Here is a 12,175-nt window from a genome sequence, read left to right as displayed (position 1 = left end):
TATTTATTTCCTATTTATCTAATTTACTATTGTTTTTATGAAGAGGCTATTTTAACCTGGGTTACAATAGCTGCAAACTGATGTGCAATTATACAACTACACATCTTTGAAAAGCAGAACTGGAGCCTTCTGCACAACCAACAAGGATGCAAGAAGTGGTTTCTGGATGGTAAGCCAGCCAACAACAAAATGCTCGACTTTTCTAGCAGCCATTGTACAGAGCATACAGTGGTAAAACTTGCTGACATCAACTTGAGTAGCTAGGCAACAGGGCAGGAGGTTTTTGAAACAGGCCATATATAAAAAACATTTACTTATTGCCAAAAAAAACGGCTTGGTGGAGTTTTTTTCTTTCTTTTGAGGTGCTTGTGCTGTTTTTGGAAGCAGTGAAGGCTCAAATGGAAGTACAAAGACATGCAGAAAGTGAATTCTGAGTAATAAATCCCCTGTAAAATACTCTGACGCATTTCATAATAGGTCCGCTTTAAATTAGGAATATTTACACCAGTCCTGTTTAGTCCATTTTTATGAGCTATGGTTCGTTTGGGGAGGTGAGAATATGGAATTGAGTTCTAATGTGGACTAAGAAAACAGCTTTGGTTTGCCTACAAACCTCGGTCTTGGTTCGGTTGAAGTGAACTGTGATGCAGTTTGAATCCATATGTGAATGCCTAGCAGACCAGAGACCACTCCAAAATCAGGAAGTAGACACAGTGCAGGTCATTCTGGGTAAAAACAACCAAAATTAACATATGAAATTTATTTAGCAAAAGATAAGAGAAATCCTACAACTGCTAAAATCTGACGCTTCTCCATTTTTATTTACATTTCATAAAGAAAGAAGTTGCGCTTGGTTTCTTCTTCAGAGGTTTTCTGTCGTTTCCTTCAGTGATTCTTGGTGCAGCGCCCCCACAGACGAGGAGGGGAACAGGCTTTTCAAAGTGTTGGGTTTATTTTTTCGCAGGGCAGTGAGAAACTGAAACGCAGCAGCTGAAAATGTAACAAATGTTGCTGTTTTGGTTCCCAATCGACCCAAATCTACTTCACTGTAAGGTGTGAAAACCCTAAACATCAAAAGACCGACTGATCAATGCACATTGTTGGGTTTTTCTTTTGCAGAAACGAAACAGATGTGAGTCTATCCCGATGGGAAAAACGTTTTATTGACAGTATGACTCGGAGAGCCGGGAATATTTCAGCCCGAACTTGGACCGGCGCCGTCAGAAATGAGGAGCAGCAGTTTGGCTTCTTGCGGCTTCGTTCGGTCGATGCCTTTATGGCCGTCGCATTACGCTGCGCGTTTTCTCCTGCCATGATTTAAAGCAGGAGGTGGGGAGGGATTTCAGAGTAATATAAATTGTTGTCAGTGCCGAAGCTGTGGAGGTTAAAGGGCACCGCTTCACAAAAAACAGACAGCAGTTGTCTTATCGAGTGAGGATCAGCCTGCTGAGGCTCTGAAGTGCCTTTGAAGCGCGGCGCTCCCGTAGGTTCAGCATGGCGTGACTCGAGCCGAACGGGCTGAGCAGAACCATGACGGGGGAGGGGGACGGTTCTGGTTGTGGTTATCGGATGCCGGCGCAGCAAGTTGGAGAGATAACAAACCCGGAGGAGGGCGAGAAAGTCGAAATGTCCGACTTTCCGAGCGGGCCTCCAACCGAAGGTCTGCACATCTGTGCCTTATTTCATTGCTGTTCAGCGTTGCGCCGGTAAACAAACCCGAGTGGACTCACAGAGGCATGCATCACGCAGAACGCAAAGGTGCAGATCTTATATTGAAGCTGCATTCCTGTCTCGCCCCCATGGGGTACATGACAGGGCTTTACATGAAAGAGAACAGGGAGACTGCAAGTCTGAGGAGGATATTAGAAAAATACATTGGAAAAAGTTGCCTCTGGCAATTTCTTTCACTTTCAGGAACAATTTTGTACCTTTCCTTGAGAAGGGGACGTGTGTTCAGGAGAGGGGGAGGAAGAACAGGAGGGCTAATGTAATGAAAACCAACTGGCAGGCCGTCACTATCTATCCATCCCGGTCCAGGGGTGCCTGGACATGGAGAGGAAAAACAGGCCCTCTGCTAATCCAGTCCAGTCTGCTCCTTCACTCTGCTCTCCGTTTCCCTCCATCTATTTAAATTCAGCAGAGAAATGTTTCTAAAACAAGAAGCATTTGATGGGGTGGTTCACTGCAAAAAAACAACAAAAAAAACACCAAAAACATCTTACCAAGTATTAGGGTTTATCGTGCAAATATATTAGTGCACTTGCAATAAAACAAACTAACTAAAAACTTTTTTTCCCCCCTTTTTATACGTGAAATAATCTGCTGGTGGAACTTGAACTTTTTCATCATCATTAAAGAATTATTGACTCAAAACACACCTGCTGACACGCCTCTCTACCAGAGGGGGGTAGTAACTAGTTACATTTACTTGAGTAACTTTTGGGGAGAAAAAGGACCTTTGGGAGTATGTTTACTACGCTGTACTTTTTAGTACAACATAGTAAAAGGTACTTTAGTAATTGTATTATGAAGTATCTCTGCTCTTATTTGAGTAAAATTTCTGGATTTTCTACCCACTGTCAGTAACTTCACTGAATGAAGAACAAGTTGAAATTTTTCAACTGTCAAACTCTGAAATGTTCCATTTTTTCTAGAAAATTTCTGATATTAATCTCTTTGGAAAGTCAAAAGCAAACTTTTGACTTTCCAAACTCAGAAATGTACTTTTTTTCTTTTTTTAAATAGCTAGCTGTACTTTTTACTTTTACCCGAGTAGTTTTATTTATGAAGTATTTCTACTCCAACTTGAGGAAAATTTCTGGATTTTCTACCCACTGAATGAAAAACAAACATGTTTTAACCCGAAATTCACCAGACTCAGACACACACCTGCAGTTTTTGTTAAAGTTTCATTAGTTTTTTATTGAAAGAAACTGATTTGGAAACATTTACTTTTGCCTGATTTTATTTTTTGTTACTTACATGAATTATTGTCATTTTCATCCTTGGATACCAAAATTTCCACTAGACTTTACAATCTGAAGATGTAATTTTTAAATAATAAATGACTGATAATTTGGTCAGTTACTCAGTACTTTTGTGGACTTTTTACCAAATATTTTTTTACTCTTACTTGAGTAATTTCTTGGCCGACTACGTATTCCTTGATTAAAATATGTTGAAGTCGTTCTGCTTTTACCTGAGTACGGTGTTTGGGTTCTCTGGTCACCTCGGCTCATTACCCCGTCGGGTTTGACAGGCAGGGCGAGCCGTTCGTTCTCACCACGTTTATTACCGGCTGCCTTAATGAGCACTTTGGAGCGCCACCTTCACGCTGTGATTTACAGCTTTCTCCAGCCCAGATCAGAGGCCGCGGCCCGTTGCCACGCCTGTGGAACCGGCAGCCTTTCCTGACACTTTGAGCCGGCCCGGGCAGACCGGGTTCACAGCTGGGCCCAACATGGGGGAAGGTGTGAAGAACCGGGCTATAATGAGCCGATGGGAGAGGCTGACTGGGAGCGATGGGAGCTTTATCACTTCAGACGGTAGAAATTACTTTCATAAACTTAAAACTTGAAATCATTCAGTTTTTGATTAAAAACTAAGATCTGAGGGAAAATAAAGTTACAATTGTGTAAATATCAAGTTTATTACAACAACCTGAGCTGATCAAAGTTATTCAAAACAATCACAACATCACAGGTAGATAAAAAATGTGTCGAATAAGTAAAATAACTTTAGTGCTTGTTTGTTTTCATTATTTTTATGCCCACTTTGTTGGAATTTTTTTTACATTTGACGCGGTTTTGCTTTACACCAGGGGTGGCCAAGTCCAGTCCTCGAGAGCCACCATCCTGCAAGTTTTAGAAGTATCCTTACTCCAACAGACCGGGATCAGCTCTACAGAGGCCTGATAACGAGCCAGTCATTTGATTCAGGTGTGTTGAAGCAGGGATGCATCTGAAACTTGCAGGATGGTGGCTCTCGAGGACTGGACTTGGCCACCCCTGCTTTACACTTTAAAATCCTTGAAAAATGTTTATAACTGCCTATTTTAATATAGATCAAAAACTGAATATACGTCAGTATGCATTAATATGCACAGAGGAAACCATCTACTGCAGAAGCTAACATCTGCGATCTTCCTTATTTTCGCAGTGGTCCATTTTGATTCGCCTTTCCTCGCATGATTACGAGATCTGCAGAATCAAAAAATCTCTTAAATAGAACCTGTCTGACAGCATGAAGTAGGCTGAGAGACCTCAAAAAGCAAACATTATGCAAAAATCTAAAGGACCATGAAACGGCAATGGCCTTTCTACCGTTAATCCTGCAAGTTTCCACCAACCTTCATGATCCTCCAAGAGTTTTGGGAAAATATCCACATGACTTGTTTTTTTTTTTGCCTTTGTTGTTTTATGTGTAGACTTGGGGTTTTGATGCTTAAATAAAAACAAAAAGTTGCACTGAGTGCTAACTGAGACATCATCTGTGAGGTTTTATTGCATTTAAAGATGTCGTAAAAAAAAGACAAGGTTGCTTGTACCTGAACCATGAAAAGACCTCTGAAATGAGATGGTTATGATGGGAAAGGCGGCATATCCCCCCGTCAGGTCAGGGTCATGTTAGCCATGCTCCCCCGCTGCCCTGACCCTGCAAACCGATCCGCCCTCAGCACCTGGGTCAATCCATTAGTCACTATCGAACCGTTTCACAAAGCCAGGAAGATATACACCTGCGGCGGCAGTTGGTGCTCTGCCGCATCCACCCGCCCTGAGGGACGTCATTCCTCCGCTCGATTTGTCCCGGCTTCTTCGGTTTCATTCATTTCTAACTGACAAAACACATGTTGTTTACCTCATCTGCCTGAAAGTAGAACCGAAGCTTCTTTCCCTTGTCAATTTCAGACATTTCTCAAAATGGCCGATAAATACCACAATATACGAAGCTAGTAAAATGTGCAAAATCCCCATTTTGCACATTTTTATTCTTCCGTTTGGGTTTTTACTGCTTCTGAAACTACTAATAATTTTTTGGTGCCTGGAAAATGAGCCGCTTCAAAAATCTCCAGAATATAAAGTCACAAATCAGCAGGCGCTGCCCGTTACCTAGCAACCTCATCCCGTTACCTAGCAACCCAACTGAAGCTCAAGCATATTTGGTCAGCTGGTTTTACCTCTGTAAGCGCTGTACAATGGAAAAAGACAGGTGTCTTATTGACTTTCCATCCAGAAACCACCTGCTGCATCGCTGTTGGTTTTGCAGGAGGCTCCACTTCTGCTTTTCAATGATGTACAGTTGTATAATTGCGCATCTGTTTGTAGCCATTTTCAGGTAAAAATGTGTTTATTTAAGGATCCCCATTAGTCTCTATCATAAAGACAGATACTTCCTGGGCTACAAACCACAAACATTACAATAAAATCATTATTTTACGAACATTACAAAAAAAGATAAATACCTTAACAAAACAAACAAAATCAAACTACAAAATTCAAATTGATCGTCTCAACAACATTTAACAAAAATTTCAAAACCTTAAAACACACAAAATAAAAACATTTAAACAATTTCAAAGATAAAAACAAACGGTAACAATCTTCACTTCGCGTATAAATTCATCCATTCCATTATTTTAATATTATTTCATAATCTATTTTAGATTTTTTTAAAGGTTATTTTTAAATGTTGTATAATCAGAAATTGAGGACAGAAGGAAACATGTTCCTCTGCACAGCTGTTTTACAGTAACATCTAGTTGAGTTGGGGGCGTGGCCTGGAGCAGCTTTAAAGAGACGGCGCCCTAAAACGGCTCATTCTGAAAGGTGCAGAATAGAGCCACAGCTGAGCAGAATAAAATCTTATTATCTAAGAACGAATATGTGCAAAACGTGTAATAAACATGTTTTGTATAGACCATATACTTAACCTAACCTGTTCAATGAGGAAAAACCTCAAGCTAAAGAAGATATTTCTATCCCACCTACACCTACGTTCTCCAATAAAAGGTTGCCTATTTCATGGTGAGTCCACCGCTGAGAAGGTTATTGAGTTCATCCAACAACATGATGAGGAAGTTCACCGACCTCCTGCTGTGCTGGGACATTAACTGGAGTAACACAAGAGCCATTAAATATATGCCTCCAAAGAGAAACGCTTTATTTGCCTTTAACAGGCCAGTAAACCGACTTTCCGATCAGAGGACCACCAGCTTCATCAGCCTCAACCAACCGACCAACCGTCTCCTGGCCAAAGGAAAACTCTGCAGTGCTACAGAGCTTCAGCCTTGATTTAAGATTTGTCCAGCGAATGTAACTTGAAGCAGTCGACTTTTCAGACAGCTTTATTTTACTCCCGTCTGACCGGTCTTCCCCAAGGGGATCTGAGATTTATGGAACCGGGAGGGACAAGGAGACCTGCAGGATGGAGCAAATTGTTCATGGATCTCTGGCCTGTCTGTTGGGAAATAGAGAACCTTATGGAGACATCAAAATTTCCAGTCACATAATCCAGATTTTATACACTATCCTCTGTTTCTATGTTCTCTGATTGGATGGCAGTAATTACGTTTCCATTACTTTGTCGATATTCCACCATTTCACAGTTGTTGTGTTTCCACTACATAAGAAATGCAGTTAAAATAGTGATGAAGTGTTTGTAGGTGGAGCCAAAATGCAGGACGGAGATGGGAGCATGAATGGGTCATAATGAATGTTCTTTAATAAAACTGAAGACTTACAAACATCACGGGGAGCACAGGGAGCCAAAGTCAAACCAAAAACAGGAATCCAGGGGAAAATGACGGCAGGGAAATAACAGGAGTTGACAAAAAGAACCAGCAAGGAGGAACTGAGAATGAGTTTTATTGATAGACAAAGAAGAAACAAACAGATGGTTGATTAGAAACGGGTTGAAAGTGTGAGGGGAGAGAGAGAGAGTGGCACAGGGGCGAGAAAATAAATCAAACACGAAAGAATAATTAAACGTAAGAAACATAAACTACAGTGACAAGTAATAACTAGAAACAAGAAATAAACAGATTTAGAAAAACTAAGAATGACTGAACTAAAGTAAAACAGAACCAAGGCTGATCTAACCAAAGAAAGACACCAAGGAACTCAGAATAATCAAACTAGAATGAAATAATCAAAACGATCCAAGATTATAACAAAAATCACAAGTTTGTTCACACAAAAAAACATTAAAAACAAACTGCACCATCATCCTCCTACCACTTCCTGTTTGTCTTCTTTGTTGTTTCTGCCAGAAGTAACATCAGGTTGTTGATCTCATGACTTGTGTGGTGCGAAAAAAAGAGTTGCAGTTTTGTGAAATACACCAATTTCCATACATTTTTTTTTTAAATTCCTGTGCTCACCTTAAGCTAATTTATTTTCATAATTCCAATTTGTGCAACTATATGGTGAATGGAAACGTTTAAGAATAATTAGTGGAGTTCAGTAGTAGCAAAATGAATTTAATGAGAATTAAAACAACAAAAACAAAGATTGATGATTAATTTAAAGAATGATTTAGGTTTCTTGTGGGATTTGTGTTTTTTTAATGTTGTGTTTCTATAATTGCTTATTTTAGTTTTATTTTGTCGTGACGGTCTAATTCAGTTAGCTTTGAAGTGTATTTGCTAATTTTTAGTGGTTGTTATTAATTAAGGTTTAGTTTTAGTTTGGTTTTTATTAGTTTTAGTGGTAGTTTTAATTTTTTCCCACTTTGGTTAACTTTTAGGTGCAGAATTAAAACAGGTCCAATTATTGTGATTATGTTTACATCGATTGGGTAACGAATCCTCAACAGAAGATACAATTTCCAAAAAATGTATTCAGTTATTCTTGAACAACCAACTGAATCTGGTGTTTTTTCCCCAAAATTTAGCAGACAAGCATATCTGCAGGAGTCTGGAGCGCTTAATTTACTGGCAGCTGACGTAAAAACATCCATTTCAAATCAGTTCAGAAAGCTAATAAATAGATTAATAAAGACAAAAATGAAGCAGATTGTATCTGTATTTCAGTATGTTTCAGTTATAATTGCAGTTTTTCAGTTTTTCCTCCATTAATTACTGTTTTTATTTCAGTTAACGTATTCTCAATTTCTGTTTTTGTTGTTTTGTTAGTTTTAATTAACTATACTAACCTTTAATTAGCACAACTTATGTATTTCTAATCCTATCCTCTGACAATTCAGTTTCTCTTGGTCCACTCCAAACGGCAGCTCTAAATGATCACAAAGATTGCCAATAACTTAAAAAAGTTAAATCAATACTTCTCATAAGGTAACAGTAAAAATAAATAAATGATATTTTGTCACGCCTGTCCTCCAGTAAACACCAGCCTCGTTATCTCTGCCCAGAAAACCAAACCAGCATGATGGCACGCCTGAAATATGATGCAGAGATTACGGCCTGGGATGAAGCTCTGTTCCTGGATTATTTTAACACCTGTGGGAATGCCTGCCATTTCCAGAGGCCACAATGAGATAAGTTTAAACGTTCAAACATTTTGGGCATGCGCTCCGCTCCAAGCGGACAAATGCGATCTTAAAAATCTGCTGTTGTGAGGAATGCACGCTGACAACTTGGTGCCCTTGTCTGAAACAGACGCAGCATGACGGACGGCGCGTCCTTATTGACAACGCCAACTGGAAGATGTTTGTGTATTTCTGAATATAAAAGTTGGAGTTTGATTTTTCAGAAGTTTGTTTTGGTTATTTATCCATCTAGAAACCATGTTAACTAGTTTTATAGGTGAAATAAAGGAGTTTTTAAAACCGTATGGGAAAATAATAATGTCGACTGTCATAGTTAAAGTAAAATATTTCGGACCTAAACCAATTGGTGGTATTTTCAAAACCAAACCAGTAGCAAAAATTAGACTTTTCTTTATCTGGTGTATGTTTATCGTCAGATGGTAACTCCTCCAGCCTCCATTGGTAGTTAGAAAAACTTCACTAATTCAGAAATAAAAAATTACATATTTCATGATGTTTCATGGAGAGAGGTTTTCAGGAATGTGTTGTAGTCGGTTAAGTTGTAATTGTTCTGTCATTTCAACTAGTACTGGCAAAGTTACATGCATTAACTCTAATTTCAGGGGGACATAGTCTGTAAAATGGCGACTTAGGTTAATTAATTTTACATTTAATCTGTTTTTCTGAATACTCTTCTGTTGAGTACTCATTACCAAATTGATGTATACATAATCACATCACAATACTTTGACCTTCAAAAAAATTAGACAAAACTAACTACTACTATAACTAATAAAAACTAAGCTAAATATTTAACCAGTAATAGCTAATAAAAACTAGCATACCCACTCTAAAAACTGATTAAAACTAATTAAATTAGACAAACAAAAAGTCAAAATCAAATAAAATGAAACTAATGAAAAACCCAAAACTCTAATAGCTCTGAAAAAATCAGAAAAACGTATGAGAATAATATAGTTTGGCATTTCTTATTTAATAAGAGTTTTGTCATTAAAGACAAAAAGAAATGATAAAGGATGCAGTTAATTGGCTTTTCGCGCCCTGCTGATTGATATTTGCAGTTAGAAACCAAAAGATGAGGGAGTGGTCACCGCACTAAGCTGTTTGCTGGCTGAGGCTCGGCTTCAGAGTGTGAAGGTGATATGAGCAGGCGGGGTGGGAGTGAAAGAGAGTGAGGTGACCTGGAACAGCTTCATGACTGCAGCCTGACGGCTTTTAAAAATCCACACGCCGCGGCTCTTGATTGAGCCCCGCTTGACTACCGACAGCCCCGATGGGAAAGCGATTGTTAATTTAACGACTGTTATAAGGAAAACCTGGGGACAGGAAGCCCTTAAAACAGCAGAGGTTGCTATTTATACTGGCCCTTGTGGAGGTAAACAAGCTCCCGGCCGCTCCTTCCCGCTGCAGACGCCCCGCCGTTGAGGAATGCGCCCATTCACAAGCTGGCGGCCATCTTGGAAGTTTGCCGCTAGCTTCCTGTTTCCATGGTTACACTCCAGTGCCGCCGGAGACGATAAGGACTCGGAGGTTTAATCCTCCTCATCTGGCTCATTTTCTACATCGCTTCATGCCACTTGGACTGAACTGGAAAAGCCAGTTAGCCGCAACAAGCGTTGCTTTATTCTTTTCTCTTTTTTTACTTCACAGACTGAATCAAACAAAAAATGTGAATAAATGTGGCTGCAGGCTGAAAACGTTTAATCTACTGGTCTGGTGAAGTTAAATTGGAGATGTAATCTGCAGAGAAAATCAAAAGGTCATCATGAGCCTCAGGGAGGAGAGGAAGAACTGGAGGAATGGGGTTTCATCTCTCCGCCCAGTCATGAATAAAAAGCCACACAACCAGTTTGGGCAATTTTAAAATGATTTAAAAACAGATTTACAGGTTGTTCAACTGATATAAAAATAAATTAAAGAAGCATGATTTGTCGTCTTCTCTTTTTAGTGCATAGATGCATATTTTCACTCATAATGTAACAAAATCAATTTAGTGGATTAATTCTTTAACACTTTTTTTTTTACTGAATTGTTAAATAAGAAAGCATTTTTTGGAATCACTCTTAAATTAATAGGAAAAAAGGGGAATAGTTCAAGAGAGCAATATTTACATGTACAATAATTAAAAAAATAAAAATAAGCTGGAAATGCATCACGATTGAATAATCTATTAAATCCAATAAAATATGATTAATAAAATATAAATATTAAAAATTATATATATATATATATATATATATATATATATATATATATATATAGTTATTTAAACCATATGTAAATAAATTTAAAATAAATAAAATTAAATATGTATATTTATTATATATTATGAATATTTATGTATTTAAATTACTAAAAATGTATTTATTACATATATCCAAATATTTATTTTGTATAAGTAAATATATTTATCTTATAAAATATAAAAATACATATTTATGTAAAATATAAATAAATGTTTTTATTTGTATTATACAAATATTTTATATCACTACAAATGTTGATATAAAATATAAATAAATATTAATTATCCTGTTGAACTTTGTATTCATTGTGCTTGCATGTTACTAGCATTTATATTTGGTTAAATGTTAAAATAAATTTAAAATGCTTATATAACAAATTATACTGGGTTGTAAATATTACATCTATATTTATTTCTTAAAATTATTTATTACTAAGCTGAGAATTTTTGCTGTCTATCCCTTGTTTGTAATATTTTCTTCTTTTTCTGACATAAACTTTTCTCCCAGTGAATCCAGTGAAGTATCCCTCAGGCGTTTTTGACAGAAACAGCTTATTTATGAGAGACTGATGTGGAGATGGTCAGAGGATGTGCCGGGTCGCCGCCGAGCCAACAGGGATCCAGACTGATCTACTGTATGCAGAAAAGCTCTGGGAGACGTGTGAATAAGTGAGATGTTACAGACTGATGGGATTCCCAGAGAGCCAACAAACGGACAACGTGATGCAGAAAACAGATGGAGACGGCGCCTCCTGCCTCGTCTTTTACACATCCGTGAAAACACACCAATGAACGCAACAAGAGAGACACACACCTGCCTCAGCTGGATGATCTATGAGCCTCTGAAGGAAAATTTGTTTAGCCTATCCTGTAAAATAATGTGATTTTTCTCACCCGCATATATGTTTCCTTGCATGAACAAAGTTTTACTTGTCTTGTGAAAACATTCACAGCACCCTGCATAGTTATAGGCACCCCTGGTGACGACAAAGCTCTAAAATAAATGAATCATTTATAAGAAAAATAATTCCTGTAGGTTGGACAACACGTAATCTCTTCAGGTTATAACAGGTTTACGGTTTAAATTTGAGGAAAAGCCTCAAGAAAAGACATAAATACAAAAACTAAAAGCATTAAAGAACATCTAGGCATTGTGACGGTGGTGAGCCACTAGCTAAAACAAGTTATTGCTAATCATAAATATTAGTTTCACTAAAACTAAGAACTACAAGTACACGATATTCAGCAGGAGCTAATGCTAACTCAGTAACTTAAATTCAAATTATATCTGTCCTTAAAAGATCCCAAGCACCAATTTAATTTTGACATAATTTAATCTTGTGCTATGCTACGAAAACACTCTGTCTGCCCTGAAGAAGAATTAGTCCCTTCAAGGGAACTACAGACATGGTATCTAATTAATTT

The 12,175-nt window shown here is 37.9% G+C and overlaps 1 long non-coding RNA gene across 1 annotated transcript in view; it reads left to right on the top strand.

The window, feature by feature from the left end:
- LOC106946783 (uncharacterized) overlaps positions 1-11,774 on the top strand; it is a 43,514-nt gene extending 31,740 nt beyond the window's left edge. The window contains exon 2 of the long non-coding RNA XR_001424824.1: positions 11,259-11,774. This is a non-coding gene — a long non-coding RNA (uncharacterized LOC106946783). The remainder of the gene's footprint in view (positions 1-11,258) is intronic.
- Positions 11,775-12,175: the final 401 nt, after the last annotated feature.

The sequence above is a fragment of the Poecilia latipinna genome, unplaced genomic scaffold (genome assembly GCF_001443285.1).
Source record: "Poecilia latipinna isolate Pla-1442-1.1 unplaced genomic scaffold, P_latipinna-1.0 Scaffold205, whole genome shotgun sequence".
NCBI classification, from domain to species: Eukaryota; Metazoa; Chordata; class Actinopteri; order Cyprinodontiformes; family Poeciliidae; genus Poecilia; species Poecilia latipinna.
This window is presented reverse-complemented; position numbering and strand designations above follow the sequence as displayed.